At 34.9% G+C, this 20,107-nt stretch overlaps 1 long non-coding RNA gene across 1 annotated transcript; it reads right to left on the bottom strand.

The window, feature by feature from the left end:
• Positions 1–230: 230 nt before the first annotated feature.
• Positions 231–11,509, bottom strand: LOC127130304 (uncharacterized). Its single transcript, XR_007806440.1, has 3 exons — positions 10,932–11,509; positions 2,104–10,832; positions 231–2,014 (listed from the first exon to the last, which is right to left on the bottom strand). It is a non-coding gene; the product is annotated as an uncharacterized LOC127130304 (long non-coding RNA).
• Positions 11,510–20,107: the final 8,598 nt, after the last annotated feature.

Below are 20,107 nucleotides of genomic sequence, written 5' to 3'. Positions count from 1 at the left end.
ACGATCATGCTCCCACTAACCTTCTTGTAGACACAAGGGTCATCTTCGTTCTTGATGAATCCATATTGTTTTACTGTTTCATCAAAACGAAGATTCCAGCTTCTTGAAGCTTGCTTCAATCCATAGATTGATCTTTGTAACTTACATATCTTTTAGGCTTCTTCTAGTATGTAAAAACCTTCAGGCTGTGTCATGTACATATCCTCAAGAAGATTCCCATTAAGGAAAACAGTTTTGACATCCATCTGCCATATTTCATAATCATGATATGCAACGATAGCAAGTAAAATCCGAACAGATTTAAGCATTGCAACTGGTGAAAAGGTTTCATCATAGTCAACCCCATGAATTTGTTTTATATCCTTTTGCAACCAATCTTGCCTTATAGGTATGTACCTTACCATCCATGTTAGTCTTCTTTTTGAAGACCCACTTGCATCTTATAGGGTTAACTCCTACAAAAGGCTCTACCAAGGTCCAAACATGGTTTGTGTACATGGAATCCATTTCAGATTTCATGGCTTCTAGCCACTTCTCAGACTCGGGACCAGTTATGACCTCTTGGTAGGTCACAGGCTCATCTTGATCCATGAGTAATACATCACCTTGATCAGTTATGAGATATCCATATCTCTCAGGTAGGTGACGTATCCTGCTTGACCTACGCTGGTCTTGTTCTACTTGAGCAGGTTGCTCTTCCACAACTACTTGCGTTTCCTGCTCTAATTCCTCTATAGGTGTATCAATACTTTGTGATTCTTGAATTTCTTCAAGCTCTAATTTCCTCCCACTAATACCTTTGGAAATAAAATCCTTTTCTAGGAAAACTCTAGTTCGAGCGACAAACACTTTGCCCTCAGAAGGATTGTAGAAGTAATACCCTCTTGTTTCTTTAGGATACCCCACAAATAAGAAATTTCAGATTTGGGCTCAAGCTTAGTTGAAATTTGTCATTTCACATAAACTTCGCAACCCCAAATCTTCATGTAAGACATATGTGGTTTCTTACCACTCCATATCTCACATGGTGTCTTCTCAACCTTTTTGGATGGAACACGGTTAAGTGTGTAAGCTGTTGTTAATAATGCATGTCCCCAAAAGGAGTTTGGAAGATCGGCGTGACTCATCATGGATCGGACCATGTCTAACAGGGTTCGATTTCTTCTCTCAGATACACCATTCCATTGGGGTGTTCCAGGAGGAGTAAGTTGGGATAGGATCCCACACTCTTTCAGATGGTCATCAAACTCTAGGCTTAAATACTCACCACCTCGATCTGATCGAAGAGTTTTAATATTCTTACCTAGTTGGTTTTGTACTTCATTCTTGAATTCCTTGAACTTTTCAAAGGACTCTGATTTGTGTTTCATTAAATACACATAACCATATCTACTGAAATCATCAGTAAATGTGATGAAGTATTGAAAACCTCCTCTGGCTGGTATGTCCAGTGGTCCACATACATCAATATGTATGAGGGCCAAAAGATCATTAGCTCTTTCACCTTTTCCTATGAATGGAGACTTCGTCATCTTTCCAATTAAACAAGATCTGCATGTCTCATATGATTCATAATCAAAAGAGTCCAAGAGTCCATCTTTATGGAGTTTGGAAATGCGTTTCTCATTTATGTGGCCTAATCGACAATGCCAAAGGTAAGTTGGATTTAACTCATTAGGTTTCATCCTTTTAGTATTAATGTTATAAATAAGCATTTCAAGGTCAAGGACATATAGTCCATTGTTCATTTGTGCAGTAGCATAAAATATATCATTCAAATAAATTGAGCAATAATTGTTCTTTATTATAAATGAAAAACCAAACTTGTCCAGACAGAAACGGAAATAATATTCCTGCTAATTGCAGGTACATAATAACAGTTCTCTAACTGAATTATTAAACCACTAGGTAAAGTCAATACATAAGCTCCTACGGCTAAAGCAGCAACCTTTGCTCCATTGTCAACTCGTAGGTCAACTTCACCTTTTGCCAAATCTCTACTCCTTTTTAGCCCCTGCACATTGGTACAAATGTGAGAATCGCATCCAGTATCTAATACCCATGATGTAGAAGTAGATAAATTAATTTCAATAACAAAAATACCTAAAGTTGAAGTCTCTACTCCATTCTTCTTATCTTCCAGGTACTTTGGGCAGTTTCTCTTCCAGTGTCCGATCTTACCGCAATGGAAGCAGGTGCCTTCCTTTGCTATGCCTCCACTAGGCTTTAAAGCAGCAACAATGGGTTTGGGTTTGGAAACTTCCTTGCCTTTCCCTTTATCACCCTTCTTGGTGGGTCTTTTGTTCTGTCTCTTTCCATTTCCGATCATCAGAATGGACTTCCCTTTTGACTTCAGATTCTGCTCAGCAGTTCTTAACATGGCTAGCAGTTCAGGAAGAGATTTGTCCATATCATTCATATTGAAATTTAGGACAAATTGACTGAATATATCTGGCAATGATTGCAAGATCAAATCAGTCGCAAGTTCCTTTCTGAGGGGAAAACCCAACCTCTCAAGGTTTTCCACATACCCAATCATCTTGAGCACATGGGGACCTACAAGGGCTCCCTCAGCTAACTTGCCTTGAAAAAGGGCTTTTGAAACTTCAAACCTTTCATGCCTTGCTTGCTCCTGATAGAGCATCTTCAGGTGTTCGATCATATCGAACGCTGCCATGTTCTCATGTTGCTTTTGCAACTTTGAGTTCATGGTAGCTAGCATGAGACAAGCAATTTCATTGGCATCATCGACATGCTTCTTATAAGCATCTCTTTCTGCCTTAGGTGCAGAACTAGGAGGTCCCTCTTCAGGAACAGGTTTCTCCAAGACATACAACTTTCTATCATGTTTGAGGAAATTCCTCAAATTTCGGTGCCAATCCAGAAAATTTGTCCCAGACAATTTTTCCTTGTCAAGGATTGATCGCAAAATGTTGTTAGAGGTGTTTGTTGTCATGGTAATCTACATGAAAATAATGAAAAATATAAGTATCAAAAACATATTTAATTAGGCCTTTAATTAAATATGCTACAACTATTTTACTCAAAACAAATGACCCTCACCATTTGATTCGGAAAATCCCGTTGGAAGATTTTCTAGTGGGTCGAGATCCACATTTCACTTTGTTTTAAGTCCACGTAGGCGGATTACACAAAACTAGGTTATTTAGGTAGGAACTCCTTCCAATTGTATCTAATACAACTCTCGAATATTTTAGTTGGGTGAATAACTCCTTATTCCAATCCATCACATGGATCATTTCCAACTCTTGCTTCTAAACATATATAATCTTATTATAATTTGTTTAGTTAATTTTGACCCATTGTTTTAGCAATTGGATATTACAATTATCTCATCGCACCTTAATAATATAGAACATGCACCTTGCATAGGCGAAACCTACATTATTCGATACTAGTCTTGATGAGTGCTAAAACTTGGAAAGCATAAACTTAATATTTAATTTGAGGGAATTTGAAATTATTCTGATCTCACCGGCTTATTTATCATATAAATCGTCTCTCACATGCATCAACATATATTCACAGACATCAACATACATAATAAAACAGTTATGGCCCCTAGCGCAATTGTTCTCCCAAGCCAATGAGAGAACCTAAGCTAACCTAATAACGATCTAAGCTTCTCCAAGCAAGATCTTCAAGGTTGTCCTCCTTTGATATTGAATTCTTCTCTTTCTTCATAACATTACATTACATAAAAGAAACTCGTTTTACATACGAGGGAGTGAGATGAGAAAAGAAGGTACATTAAGAGATTAAAAGAGAGGCACGACACGCATGTCGTATTTTAAAAACCCAAAATAAAATAAAGGAAAACTAAGGCCATAACCGATCACCACAAGACAATAATAATAAACACATTATTATTATTAATTTTAATTCTTTTAATTAATTAAAACCAAATTAAATTTCGGCGAACGATCACACTACGCAGAGTTAGCCGGGGGCCCGCTGCCCGGTCAGCGGAACAGGGGTTCCACTGACTGATCAGCGGACGGTGGTTCCGCTGACCGATCAGCGGACGAGGGTCAAGAGGGAAGCGCCCCTGGCCGAAATTTTTAATGAACAATTCATTTGAAATCGACGTCGTTTTTCGCATCAACACTTGATACTTTAAAGCACAACTCTTGCGCAGTCACAACCCTAATCGCATAACTCTTTGACAACACAACCCTTTCGCCGTCATTAACCCTAATGCACCAATTTCAGACCGTCAAATACACCTCGATTGTGGGCTCAGTATGATTGATCAACACGTCATTGCTTCACCATACTAATGTCGGATCAAGAAGCAAACGACCATTGATCGCCCAAAGGAAAACAACCATTAAGTGTTTGAATGAACGAAACAGAAACAATATATCATATATACCGTATTTTGCATCAAGATTACTTATATCATATATATAACTTGATCGATCTCAATTGCATAACCTATGGACGATTGATGTATCGCTGCTTCACCATACTAATGTCGGATTCCGAAGCATAGTCAACATCAATCATCCAAATCGTACACACATGATGGCAAATTTAATTACTCGTTTATTCTTTGATTCATTCGGTCTTTTAATCGTATTAATACAGAAAATATAGAAAATAAACAGCTATCAGATGCATGGTTTCGTAAGTGGCTCTGATACCACTGAAGGAGAAGAGCGATCCAAAACGCAGCGGAATTTATAATTTCTCCTTTAGTGATCCTTACGAATGAGCATGATCAGTGATAGAATCGTTACCTCTTGTGGCGATTGTAACCTTTGATGCAGATCTACGGAGCGATCACGAACGTTGAATGATGACAACGCCTCTACTCAGTCCACACGAACGGATTCCTTCAATCTCAGTGCTAGCTGCTACGAATGAAGGCTTTGAGTGAGAGAGAGAGAAACGAAATTGCAACTGCACAAATGCTTCTACACAAGGGTTATATTTATAGAACCACTTGTATGGGCTGCAAGCTAAAAAGCCCACTCAAGTGTATGTGGCCCATATCTTATAATATTCCAAAATCACTTAAGCGCGTGGTACCTTACCATATTTCGTATTCTACTTAAGTACGCCGTACCTTACGATGTTCTACAATTCACTTAAATGCACAGTACCTTACGATGTTCCTTAGTTACTCTATCTCTCATCAATCCGTCCTTTTATGTGTGACCCTGTAGGTTTTCGCGGCATTGACAATTATATTAAATCACATATTTAACATAATAAACAATGAGCGGTATCTAGCAACACATCACTGCTACCCAAGACACGAAAATGTCATATGATCTGACAAATCCTTTTGTGATAATACTTATGTGTATAATTACCCTTTTGTCCTTATGTCTATATTGAACACAAGGCATAGACCGTGTCATCCTTGTCCAGTTCAATATTGGGCCCATAGACATTTATCCTGTTAAGCAGGATGGGCAAATTCCATCTAGGTCACTCATGTCCCTTAGCATGCTTTGTGGAGTACCCATCAACTGTCTTTATGGTCATCCAGTTACGGACAACGTTTGATCAACAATAAGGTTCTCGACTCTACATCTAGGGTCCATAGTGGTTTCAGGTCGAAGGGTGGTATACACCATTATCACCATGAGAATAACTTATGACACTTTGCATAACATTCTATATAATATTCTCATAGCGGGTCAATCCAGTATAAATATTACTCTTAATATTCATACATATGTTTAAGATTTGATAACTCCTTATCCATGATCCATGAGATGTGATCATCAGTCTATATACATAATAGTCTTAATGCTTTAATGTTATCCCACTTCACAATAAAGCTCGACTACAGATACTTTAAGAATAGTGTTCTTATGTTTAATGTGATCTCATGATTAAGTCACACTTGATACATTAAACGGACTAGCTATTCTAGGGACTTTATTAAACAAACCTAATAAGGAAAAAGCCTTTTATTATTAATAAATAATTCGATACAAGTACCAAAAGTATTGGCGTCTAGGGCTTACACCAACAAATCTATCACTGATACTGATGTCAACCAACGAAATGATCGAGTTAAATTTTTTTGGATGATGTTCCGGCAAAAGTTTGGAATTCTATTAAAGAACTGGGGTTAAAAGGGGATAAGAATGACAAAGTTTTTGAAAGTATCATTAGAGATTTGGAGTCAAGAGATAGAATATTTTTCAAGGATAAGAGGGAGGTTGAAATCAGGGTTCCATGAATCTCATGACTTTCAACGTTCATGGGTGTGGCTCTTCTATTAAGAGAAGAAGAGTGTGTCAAATGGTTTCTTGTGGAAAAGCAGATTTTTGTTTGCTGCAGGAAACGAAAACTCAGGTAGTAGATGACAAGTTGGTAAGGGGTTTATGGGGAAATTATGATTTTGAATGGTCTACTTCAGGTTTTGTTGGTCAATCTGGGGGCATTTTGTCAATTTGGAAGAAAACAGTGTTTTGCCCATTGTTTAGCTTGAAAGGAAATGGTTTTTTAGGGATCAAGGGGGTGCGGAAAGGTACAAATTGCTATATAATTAATGTATATTCCTATTGTAGCCTTGTGGAAAAAAGGTTTCTTTGGTCACAATTGATTAGATTGAAATCCAGTCTTCTTTTGGGGGAATGGTTGATTGGAGGAGATTTTAATGCAATGAAGTTAGAATTGGAGAGGAAGGGGAATGGTAGGTTAAGATCAGTGGATATGGAAGAGTTTTCCTCTTTCATTGATATAATGGAACTTTTTGATATTCCTGTTGTGGGGAATAAGTTCACTTGGTTCAATTCTATTAGTACTTGCAAGAGCAGACTTGACAAAATTCTCTTGTCTGATCAATTGATTAGGAAGTGGAATGTGGTGGCTCAAAAGGTGGGAGATATAGATGTTTCAGATCATATGCCGATTTGCCTCCTCTCAAATAATGTGGATTGGGGGCCAAAACCGTTCAAAAAATTTGATGTTTGGTTTGATCATCCTGATTTTATCAACTTTGTTAAAGTATCTCGAGACTCCATTCACGTGTCTTACAATGCAAGTAATATTCTTGTAGCAAAACTTAAGGGCCTTAGGGAGAAATTAAGATGGTGGAATAATCATGTTTTCGGTTGGGTGGACTTGAGGATTGATGAAGGGGTGAGGGTTTTTAATAGCATTGACGCTGAAATGGTAGATTGTGGTGAGGCTTTCTCTGAGGAAGATTTAAAGAGGGGGAGTGAGGCTCAATTGGAAATTTGGAATAAATTACATCTCAAGGAAAGCTTTTTGAACCAGAAATATAGAATGAAATGGGTGAAAGAAGGAGATTCAAATTCTAGGTTTTTTCATTCCATGGTTAAAACTAGGTTGAAGGTGAATGCAATCTCGGGTCAGATTATTGGAACTGTTGGTGTGGATGATGTTACCAATGTAAAGAAAACCATAAAGGATTATTTTGCTGCCACGTTCTAGAACCTTGATTCGTGTAGGCCAGGTTTGGATTTATCTGAATTTCCTAAGCTTTCTTCTGATGATAATGTAAGGTTACAAGAGCCTTTCACTGGTGAGGAGATTCTCAAGGTTATGAATGGCTGCGATGGGAATAAAAGCCCAGAACCCGATGATTTTAATATGGTTTTCATTAAGAAGTGTTAGGGGTAATTGATGTTAATGTAGTAAATTAAATTCAAGAGTTCCATCAGACTGCTTTCTTGCCAAAAGCTCTGTGTTCCTCATTACGTTAATACCTAAACGAGAAAATCCTCAAAACCTGGAAGAATTCAGGCCTATTAGCTTAATAGGATGCATTTACAAGGTAGTGCTGAAACTGTTGGCTACAAGATTGAGTTTGGTTATTGGTAAACTTGTCTCAACTTCTCAAACAACATTCATACTAGGGAGACAAATACTAGATGGAGTTGTCGTGGAAAATGAACTCATAGACTTTGCAATTAGGAAGAAGAAAAGTTGTCTACTTCTCAAAGTGGACTTCGCTCAAGCATACGACTGCTGCAGAAGGTGTTGTTGGCAATGAACTTTAGTGTCAAGTGGATGCAATGGATGAAAGGAGTGGTTTTTAATAGCTATCTTTCTGTGTTGGTTAATGGGAGAACAACCAAAGATTTTAAGGTGACGATGGGGCTTCGACAAGGAGATCCATTATCTCCATTTTTGTTTTCTATAATGGCAGAATGTTTGGCTTATTTGGTTATGAGGGTTGTTAACAGAAATATGCTTACGAGGGTGAATTTGAATGTCAACACTTCTGTTAATTTATTGCAATTTGCAGATGACACGACAACAACTTGCGATAATTCATGGTCAAATCTATGGGGTTTAAAGTCCATTCTAAGAGGATTTGAATTGATCTTTGGCTTGAAAATAAATTTCTGGAAAAACTGTTTGTATGGCATTGGGGTGGAAGAATCGTTCTTGATGGAAGCTTCTAAATTTTTTGCTTGTAAGAAGGGTTTATTACCTTTAAAATTCCTTGGTTTAACTATTGAAGGTAAACATAGAAGGGTTTATTTTTGGAAACTGATTATTGACTGTATTAAGGCTAGATTATCCTCTTGGAAAGACATGTTATTATCAACTGGAGGAAATGTGGCGCTTATTAATTTGGTGTTAACCAATATGCCTATTCACCATCTTTATTTCTATAAAGTCCCGGTTAAAGTGATCAAGGAGATAAAGTCTATTCAGTGGGAAATTTTATGGGCTGGCTCGACTGATAAATATTATATGTCGTGCGTGAGATGGTCTATAGTATGCAAGCTAAAGGATGTTGGAGGGTTAGGAATTAAAGATGTGGCTATTTTTAATAGAGCTTTGTTATCTAAGTGGTTATGGAGGTTCATCCATGATCCAAATGCAATTTGGGTGGGATTTCTTGAAGCAAAATACGGTAACTTGAGGAGAAGAGTTCTTGTTAAAGATGTCCAAAGCGTAACTAGCTTTGAATCAATATGGTGGAAGGATATCATGGGGATTGGAGACTCAATACAAGAGGAAGGTTTTTATAATCAGTTGTCTTGGAAGTTGGGGGTGGTGCTTTTACTTATTTTTGGCATTCTAAATGGTTAGGTGTTTCACCATTGAGGAGCCATTTTTCTGATTTGTTTGAAGTATCGGGGAATAAACATGTTGTGGTTATAGACTGTGGCAGGTGAGTGGGAGATCATTGGTAGTGGGAGTTGGAGGGTTTAAACATGGAATTGGATAGTGGCGTGGAAGAGGACTCTCGTGACATCGGTTTGCTTCAGGATGAAGCAAAACCTATTCGTGGACAAGAGGATGTTGTTGGCTGGCCAAAAGGTTCTTTCAACATTTTTTACGTAAAATCCTGCTATGATATTCTCAACCATGATGCAGGTTTCTTCCCTCTGCAACCAAATTTGAAGTTGGCATTAGATATTTTGTGGGTGTATAGGGTCCCATTGAAGGTTAAAGTTTTTGGTTGGAGAGTGCTTCTTAATCGTTTGCCTACGCGGTCAAATCTTGGGGATATAGGCGTGATTTCAAATTCACACGACAAGGCTTGTGTTTTTTGTTTTCATGAAGTCGAAGAAGCAGACTATGTCTTTTTAATCTGTCCTAGAACTAGAATGGTTTGGAAATGGTTGGGAATTGGTTGGGAATTTGTATTCCAATAATTTCAAATTGTGTTGATCATATGTTGTCTTGGTTCTTAAAAGTGATAGGGAAAACATCGAAATCTATTGCTTGCATAATCTGGTTGGCAACATATTGGTGTCTTTGGTGGACAAGAAATCAGGTGATTTTCAATGATATTGTTGTTGTCCCAAAAGAAGTTTTTCTTAGAGTTATTCATTTCTCTTGGTGGTGCTTGAATTTAACTTTTATGAACAAGCCTAAGTGTAATTACTATGGATGGTATAAAAGTCCAATTGATTTTTGGTAGGGATTGATAGTCAAGGGCCGGTGTTGTATTAGTGGTTTGACATCCTAGTGATGTTTTTCTTTCTTTTATCCTGTTGGGTTTGGATTTCCCTTGGACCCTCCTTTCTTTGAATATATTGCTGATTATAAAAAATAAATAATATATATACATGTCAATATTTTATATTAGTACATATAAGTGAAATGTTATTGGGGGCATATGCATACATAAGAGTATAAGTGACTCTGTCCCTGCTCCTTAGTCCTGATCTTAATCTACTTAAGACAGACATTTTGATATTCTGACCTCACTACTTCAATCTGCCTTTCGAGCATGTATTGATATGTGTGCTTGTCCACCTAATGTTAGATGATAAACTAATAGGGAGGAAATGACTATAAGTTACTCTCTAAAATTAAAATATATTTTTAGAAAAGATGATTTTTAAAACAAACTTTTTTAGTGTATTACATACTGTCCAAGAGTTAAAATTTAAGATTTCTCCAATAAAAAATTTTCAGGTTTAAATGTATATATTTAGAAAAAACCGTCGTCAATTAAAGATGCATTAACGACTTAGGAATACTTTTTATTTTATTTTATTTAATTAAATAAAGAATTTCCTACTCCATCCTATTATTTTCGAGTTTAAGTACTGAGCAATCCATTATAGTTAATAGATAAATTATAATTAATGTTACAAAATATTTAATTTAACAAATAATGGCTATATCATTATTACATATTACACAGAATATAGAAAACTTTATTTTATTTTTTCTTTTAAATGAAGGGTAAAATGAGGGAAAAAGAATTTTAGAGTATTAAATTTATAACTATTTTAGGCTAATATTTGACTTTGGCTATGTATTAGGTTCATTCTATTGAGTTTGTGTTATCGACAAATGAAATCACCTTTGCAATGACCATATCTGTAACTGCATCCATCACTGCATCCCTAATTTAAATTCATAGTTTAGTATAGACATTTCCTATTTTACAATAGAAAAATAAAAGAAAACCAAACACATCAAATTTAAAAGTTTCATAGTTATACCTCATCATCTTGAAAGTTTTCTATGAATTTGAGACAAGCATAACGGACTGCGGGTTGCCATCATTTGAAAAATCCCTTGCCAAATTTTCGGTTTTTTTGTCGAATTCTCTCATTTCAAAAACACATTTATCTAAGTTCCTCTTCTTGAAACACATATACATGGGGTTTTGAATTTTGAAATTTTTAGAAATGGGATATGAATAGGAAGAGGAACTTAGATAAATGGGTGTCTGAATAGGAAGAAGAATTTTGAATTTTTTCAGAGGAAAAGTGAAAACTATAGAATTAGTTTTAAGAGTGAAGAGTAAGATGAGTTATATATATATATATATACAAAGAGGAAGTACGGTGAAGAATAGGTAAGGTCACAGGAAATGTGTGAGTGTTAGTGTTTCGTGTGAGTCAGCTAGTTGCAAATTTAAATGTTTTGTGATTGGTTATAAATTATTTGGAATGAGAAAAGGAAACAAGAGAGAAAATGTGGTTGTGCGTAGTAATGAGACACGTGAAGAGGAACAAGTAGAGTATGAGTGTGTGTGTTTTAAGTGAGTGAGCAAGTTGCAAAGTTTGTGATTAGTTATAAATAATTTGGAATGAGAAAAGGAAACAAGAAAGAAAGTGTGGTTGTGTTTAGTAATGAGACACGTAAAGAGGAATACTTGGCTCAAAACCAACCAACCATGTTATCAAAATATCTTTTTTGTTTTATTTTTTGAAGGCATCTAATCAAGATATCTATACTACTCACTATTACTGGTTTGTAAAGGATTGCTATGAATGTGCTTTTTTGGCTTTTCATCTTTTCTTTTATATAATTTTTTTTCTTTCAAATTCTAAACTTGCCATATATTTTTTTAAAAATTATTTTAAATTCTACATTAATATTTTATTTAATATATTTTAAAATTTAAATATATTAAGATACCAATAAACTAAAATTTTACCCTCAATAAACCAAGACACGTCAAACAATAGCTCAAACCACTAAATACATATTTCTTTTGATAAATATGTTCCACAAATAAAGAGAAAATACTTGGCTCAAAACCAACTAACCAATATTAGAAAAAGTATATTTTAATTATTTCAATTATTTATCTCTTTCACTTACATTTTATTTTACACATTTTATAGCTAATAATATTAATTTAATAACAGTAATGAGAGCACATAAAGAGAAAATACTTGGCTCAAAACCAACTAACCATGTTATCAAAATATCTTTTCTGTTTTATTTCTTGAAAGCATCTAATCAAAATATCTGTACTACTCCCTATTATTGGTTTGTAGAGGATTGTTTAGGAATGTGTTTTTTTTTCTTTTCATTTTTTTTTATATTATGGTTCGGATTAGTGATGATAAAATAGACCGTTTTGCCTCGTCCTGTTTTAAGTTAGTCCAAAAAAAGTTGGAAGGACAAACTTGCAAAGTAAAAACTTAATAATTTAGTCTGTCCGGCCAAGGTGGACAAGCCCGTCTATTTATTTTTCTTTTTTTAAATAGATTAATAGGCTTATATTTATATTTTAATTACATTTTTCATTGGTGTTTTAGAATAATTTTTTATAAAATATATTTTTAACAAAATTTTCTTAGAAAAATATTGCATCTATTCAGAAATAAATGTATAAAATAGAATCATCAACATATATTTCAAAATTATAGTTCAAATATTAACCTTTAACTAATCAAAATAAATATTTTAAGTGTTTAATAACTATGTAGGTGGACTGACGGGTCAACTCGTCTTTTTTGACGGACTTAAGACGGGGCGGGTTGAGCAGGTAGATGGGCATAAAATCCCAACCCGTCATTTTTGTGTGGGTCCGACTCGACGAAGCAAGATCCATTTTGCCACCTCTATTTCTAATCGATAAACTTAATTGATAATTGATGATAATTGATAGTTAATAACGGATAACTAATAATTAATATATATATATATATATATATATATATATATATATATATATATATATATTTGAATTAATAGGTATTTTGTCCTCGGACATATAGATAATTTTTGGATTTTTCTCTGTAATTTTATTTTCAAATTTCAACTTTGTAGGGCCGACCTAATACAAAATGAGATTAATATAAAATATAAGCTTTTATTTATTAGATTTACATATGGTGCATTAAGTTGTTACGTTTAGTAGAATTATTTGACCGTAGGAAATTTAATTACATTGTAATACCTTTTTCTATGTAATTTTAATTCGCTATACTGTTTTAGTTAATTACTTATTTTATATTATAGGTTACATTTATCACCTATGAGATCCGTTAAAATGGCACTAACATCTTTTTATACTTTTAAATTATGCACTAATCTTTCTTAAGTTTACATATATCAAAGGAACTTTTTAATGACAAACAAAAGATCATAGGTTAATGTATAACTTAAAAGTATAGAGGATGTCATGTCTGTTGTTGGTGGTCACTGAAAACAAGAGGGAGTATATGTGCCATTTTAATAGATTTTAGAGGAGGATAATGTATATTTTAAAAATAAGGGTAATGCTAATTTGTGCCTTAGGGTATAAATTAAGAAATTCACTTATAGAAAGTTTACATTGAAAAAATCAATGAAAAATTTAATTATATATTTTTATTAAAATATGTGCATAATTTCCAAAATATTATTTCTATGTTTAGTTCTTAACTTATACCCTAGGAGCACAAGTTAACATTACCCTAAAAATAAAAGGAATGTTGGTGCTGTTTTGATAGATGTTAGGGAATGTGAGTGTAATTTTTTTTTATATTATTGTTTATGAGCAAAATTAATAAATGTTTTGATGTAAGATATTAAACAAGTTAAAAAAGTAAATTTTAATGCATCTGCAAATGAGTTTAAGGATGAAGAAGAATGCTAGACATACAATGTAGAGAGGGAAACTCTCACCCCTTTTTAAAAGACCGTCATCTTTTTTTTATCAAATGTAAGAAGATCATCATCTTTAGAATCATTATCCCTACTTCATCAACCCTAATTCATCACACTAAATTTAATCCTAACATCACAATATTTTTACCATCATCCAACATCAGATCATTCAGATGGAGTGGCAAAAGATACCAAACAAATATATGGCAAATGATATTTATTATATATATAAGAAGCATGGAGATATAACTGATGTAGTGATCCCACCAAAATGGAACAAATTTGGAAAAAGATTTAGGTTTAATGAAGTTAAAGATGAGAGGATATTGATTATAATATTAGACATGATCTTCATTGACAACGAGAAGATTCATGCAAATGTTCCACGATATCAAAGATAGAAGGTAGTGTTACATGCAAAAGACAAGGTAAATAGGAAGCCAATGGAGGATATTGAATACTTTAATAAAATTAATAAACATCAACATCAAGTAAAGGAAAGGAAAGAAGATCATAATAAAAGTATATGGAGCAATGATGATTCAAATGGCAGAATATCTTATGCGGAAGAGGTGGGAGAAAAGGAGAGAAATCAGGACCAAATCCCTAGAAAATCAAATCCAAGTTTTTCGAGCAAAGTGACACAGTTAGGAGAAAATATTTGCTTGTTGGAAGAAGGAGATCCGAGAGAGATTGAAGATTTAATAAGTGAAGCAAAGGATTGGTGGAGGCAATGGTTTTATGAGATCAGGAAATGAAGGGAAGGAGATGTGGACTTAGAAAGGGCCACGTGGTTGAGATGCTATGGAATTCCTTGCTATGCATGGAATCTGACTTTTTTTAGTTCTTAGCATCCACAGTTGGAATCTATATTTGTTCATATGATAATATGATAAATCAAGATCGTATGGACGTGGCGGGAATTTTGGTCAGAAGTAGATGTGCAATGGGGGCGGGGATTAATGAATCTTTTAATGTCAAAATCAACAAGGAAATTTTTAGAATTAAAATGATGGAGGATCTCATGGTCCAATGAGAATGGAATTGAAACACCAAGAGGCCGACATGGTGCAATAAAAGAATACCTTAGAGAGCTGATGTAAACGGGGAATGGAAGACCTAGAGAAGACGACGCCAGAAGATAACATAGAAATTACAACTTCAGGAAAAGATGGGAATAGACAGGGTAATGCACTGATAGTTTTCGAGGGAGAAATAGAAGCAGGTAGAGAAAATCATGTGAACATGCATAAAGTAGAATAAAAAGTTCTGATCGGTTTGTTTGAAGAAGCGAAAAAATGGAGGCTATAGAAAAAAAGTATTTAGAGGTCAGAAGTCAACATATTAATCCTAAGTCTGCCGAAAGAGAAAAAGAAAGCCCTCTTAGGGACCTAGTGAACAAGAGTTTGGAGATTAAATGGATAATTGGCTAACGTAAGACGGAATTTTAGGCCTAAGTTAAAATAATATGGAGGTGGAAGTATTAGGTAGAGGGAGGAAAAAAAGTAAAGTGTTCAACTCAGAAGGGCCCAATGAACCTAAAGCTAATGAAGGCTCGTCATCTCAAGTTAAGAGTAAACCTAGCTCAACCCGCGTACTTATATTATTTTTTTGGACGTTCTATTATTTATTGAGATTCAATAACATAATCAAATGTCAATCAAGGAAATCATAGATTTTGGGCCAACATGGAGTCAAATGTGGGAGACGAGGTTTGAAAAGCTATATTGAATATAGGAATTCTAGATAAGGACAAAAGAGAAAATTACCAGAAGAGGATTCATGATATCGAGCTCAGAGATAAGGAAGGAAAAGAGGCAAGGAAGGCGACGAAGAAACTAGGCAGATGAATATTATTTCTTTCAACATTAGAGGAGGTGGAATCCAAGTAAAGAGGAGAAGAATCAATCAGATTATCACTTAAGATAATGTTGATATCTATATCATTCAAGAAACTAAATTTAAGCATGTAAATAGTAATTTAATTAGTATTTTATGGAGAAATGTGCATGTTGATTGGTCTACTAGTAAAGCGGTAGGTCAATCAGGTGGTTTGTTAATTCTGTGGAGGGTGGGGTGCACTAATCATATTTTCAGTTTCAAAGGGAAAGGATATTTAGGAACCAAAGTGTCATGGAGAGATCATTACTATTATATTATGAATGTTTATTCATCTCATAATATTGGTAATAAGAGGAGGATTTGGTGTGAAATTAAAGACCTAAAAAGTAAATTCATTGATGGGGAGTGGTATGTAAGTGGAGATTAAACTCGGTTGTTAGTTCTATTGAAAGAAAAGGGAGTCAGGGTATGGTAGGAGGTCATAATAGAGAGTTTAAGGATTTCATTGAAGATTTGGGATTCATAGATGACCTTGTTTTTGGTCTAAAACCACCTGGTTCAGTGGGGAAGATAACTCTATGAGTAGGATTAATAGATTCCTTTTGTCTAGTATGTTGGTTGATAGATAGAGAGTGGTGGGACAATCTATAGGCTTGAGAGAAATTTATTACCATTGCTCCATTTCTATTAAAGTCAATAAATCTGAATGGGGCCTCAAATCATTTAAGGTAAACATCTTCTAGTTGAAAATAAGGAGATTGTTAAGTTTTTGGAGAATGAATCGACTGAATTTAAAGTGTAAGGTATAAGTTATTTTATGATAAAAGAAAATTTGAATCATAAAATACGATGTCTAGTAGTGATTACTGCTAGGAAACTTAGACAGTTGTCGTACCTAAAAAAATATGATCCTTCGCGAAGCGCATCACACGCTCGTGGAAAAATATGTTCGAACATAGTCACCACCGAACTTTATTTATTCCAATGAAGGATTAGGAAAATATCAATAAAACATTTGAAAATAACACGGTCGTCGCAACCATATTTGGGTTTGGGAGTCGATTACGCAAGGGGAAGGTATTAACACCCCTCACGTCCGTTGTACTCAATAGGAACCTTTTAGTTAAGTTTGCAATTGGATGTTAGCTTATGTTAATTGTTTTATTCTGGTTATAAAAAGATTAAAGAGAAAAAGAAAGGGGTCGCTAAAGTTTTTTTATTAATGTGCCTGACAAGATTGTGGGTCTTGTTCCTACGTATCTCTGAGTGCGATGGAGAACTCAAGGCATACGTAGTTCTGGGTAGAAAATATTTACTTGTTTGTCGATTTTAGCAAAATATATTTTGTATCAATCGACGGAAAACATTACTTACCAAAAACAGGTGAGGAGCGTACATTTGCATCACATTGGATGGATTTACAAATCAACATTCACGGGAAAACGCCACTTATCTCAACTTACACGATTATGGATGAAGCATTGTCTATCATCGTCTTTGAGACAAAATACCTTTCGTTTTGTGAAAAGGGTTTTTAAGATCAATCGCATGACGACGAGTGTCATACCCCAAAATTCACCCTACCCTTCACAATGATCATCTAGGTCATTGACCTTAACCATATGCATACCCTTAAGATCATTCATCCCATATGCATATCCAGGGTCTAATACAAGAGGACATGTATCATGGATTGCAAGCTTTGTGCTTGCACGTAGTGGAAACTAGGGTTTCCCTTCAACTAGAGATGGCTCAACAATCAAACCCTAACTGGAGGTAGCTCTTGATGCATGTGTATGTGCTTATCATTGATGATTCAATTGTGGCTTCTTGATGAAGCAAAACTCTAATTTTTGGATCCTCACTTGATTATGGTTTCCATCAAACCGTAACTATGTCTTATATTCATTGGGTGGTGTAAGACCCTAATTTTGACCCTAAGATCCCTCATGGCATCATATCATTGCACATTGCATTTGCCTCAAGGATCATAACATCTTGGCTCTTTGCCCTAGGGTTGGGACTTGTGTGAGATGGTTTGAGACAACCAAGCATGCTTGAGTTGTATATTATTTCTTTTCTTATTTTGTTTACTAACCAAAAGCACAAAAATATGTCACTAACATCTTTTGTTTTGTAGCTTGAGCAATCATAAGATCCAAGGCTCCTAGGAGGCCCCTATGCTCAAAGAATGGCCAGATGAAGTTGAAAGCAAGCATGACAATGGTTCACAAAGCTCTCAATCATCATAGATGCCTCCCAAGTATCTCAATTTGTCAATTTGATCAAGATAAACCAAAGGGCTTGAGGCTTGTTTCCCAAGGAAACCCTAATTCAACTGTGTATCAACTGTGCCTCGCTCATGAAGCAACTTCAACCCATGATCAAATACAATCAAGGGAAGTTCTTTCATTCATCATTTAATGTATATATGATCCTATGTGAGTGTCCTCAATCATCAATTCATCAAGATTTGAAGTTTGGACTTGAGAAGTTGATCAGTCAATTCATCTGACTATTTTGAAATCCACTGAGACCTAACTTTTGATGTGTTCATCAAATGATGATGACCCCAAGAGAAAAAATGTTCTTAAGAACCATATGAACAACTTTCATGTTCATCAAAAATTTATTTGAAGCTTGGAAAGTCATCATTCATTTCAAAACATTATAGGTCATTTTGACTGAAACTCTAATTTTGGGTTAACTTCCCAAGGACCTAACTCACTCATTTTTCATGATTTTGAGGTGGGATAAAATTAATTGGAAATTTAAAGATGTATACTTAATTTGTTATGTTGGAAAAATTTTCATAATCATAAAAGAAACACATGTGATAATGCAAGACATTATAGGTCACTTTGGACCAAAGCCATTGAAACTTGAAAAAGTCCAACTTCAAGTGCTCATAACTTTCTCATCAACAATCCAAATGATGCAAAATATTAGTCTAAATTTAGTTTCTTGAAAAGATCTACAACTTTCATGTATAAGGTTTTGTCATTTGAGGCTTGCATCATTGAAACAGAAGGGCTTGAAGTTGGTCCATTTTGGCAAAATTCTCATGCACATGTTTTGCACCTTGAACTTTATGATCAGTTTTCATTAATTTCCCAACTCCAAATGGATTTTAGTTCAACATAACAATTGTTCCTCATGTCAAGACTTTTCCAACCATTACCCACAAGGCCATGTTTCAATTTGGCAAAGTGCATTTTCAAAGAGATGAAGATTTATGTGCATTTATGGAAACTATGTGAGAACTTTGTGCACAAGCCATTTCCATCAGAACTGCACGTCCAAATTCATTTTACTGATGATTAGCATGCTAAAACAATTGCATTTGGGCCTTCCATGCGCCTGTACAAGCCCATGCCTGGAGGCCCTCATTTCATGCACACATGAATCTTGCCTTGCTTGCATCAACTTTCACTATAAATACATGTGCTCAGTTTCATTCAATTCCAACCTAAAGGCGCCTAAATTGCTGCAGAACTGAATCCCCACCTCACTCAAAGGAATTTTTGCATTTCTCTTTCAATTTTTCAGTTTTAATTTTCAACTTCCTTGGTTTATTATTGAACTCCAATTCCTTAGCCTCACTTCCTTTCCATCTCAAGAACAAGATGCACAAGAGAATTGGGGTGGATCAAGTGTTTGAAAGCTACTCTTCAAAGGTTTTCCCTCAAACTGTTTTGATTCGAAACTCCATATATCTTGCTCATTTCTTGTGTTTATTGGTTCCTCTGAAGTCCTCTCATGAGAGGCAATTGATTGATGTATTTAATTTCAAGAATTCCTTAAGTTCAGATGGAACACCATAAACTTCCATCTCAGATTTCTCTTCATGTAGTAATCTTGAGAGGAAGCCAATGGCACAGGGGTGATGTACATCACCCCAGCTTTCGAATGATATGAGGATCGCGTATTTTTATTAAGTTTTTAAAACCTACAAGTGTCACGGGAGCTAACATGCTCCCTGGAGAAGACGGTGGTGTACACCACCGTCCACCACGCCAGACTGAATCTGGACCATTGATTGCTATTTCCAGATCTAATCTATGCCATCCAATGTTATGACCAATTTTAATAGATTGTGTTTCGCCTTTGACTCTAGATCACCATGAGCACGCGCATGAGGACCCTTGGATGTGCCACCTCAGTTAATGAAATGAGATCCAACGCGCCAGGCTTTTTGCATTTTCTGATTTATTTCATTTTATTTTCTTTATTTCATTTTATTTCAAAAATTCATAACTCTTTCATTTTAAATCCAAAAAATATGGGACCAATTGCATTATTTCCCTTTTTAATTCTAGTTTCTGAAAATGATTTTTAATATTTTTTATGATGTCATTTGATATTTTTTGTGAATTTTCTATTTTCTGGTTATTTTTAATTCATTTTAAATAGTTCCCAATATTCAAAAAATGCAAAAATATTT

Source organism: Lathyrus oleraceus, chromosome 1 (assembly GCF_024323335.1).
Source record: "Lathyrus oleraceus cultivar Zhongwan6 chromosome 1, CAAS_Psat_ZW6_1.0, whole genome shotgun sequence".
NCBI classification, from domain to species: Eukaryota; Viridiplantae; Streptophyta; class Magnoliopsida; order Fabales; family Fabaceae; genus Lathyrus; species Lathyrus oleraceus.
This window is presented reverse-complemented; position numbering and strand designations above follow the sequence as displayed.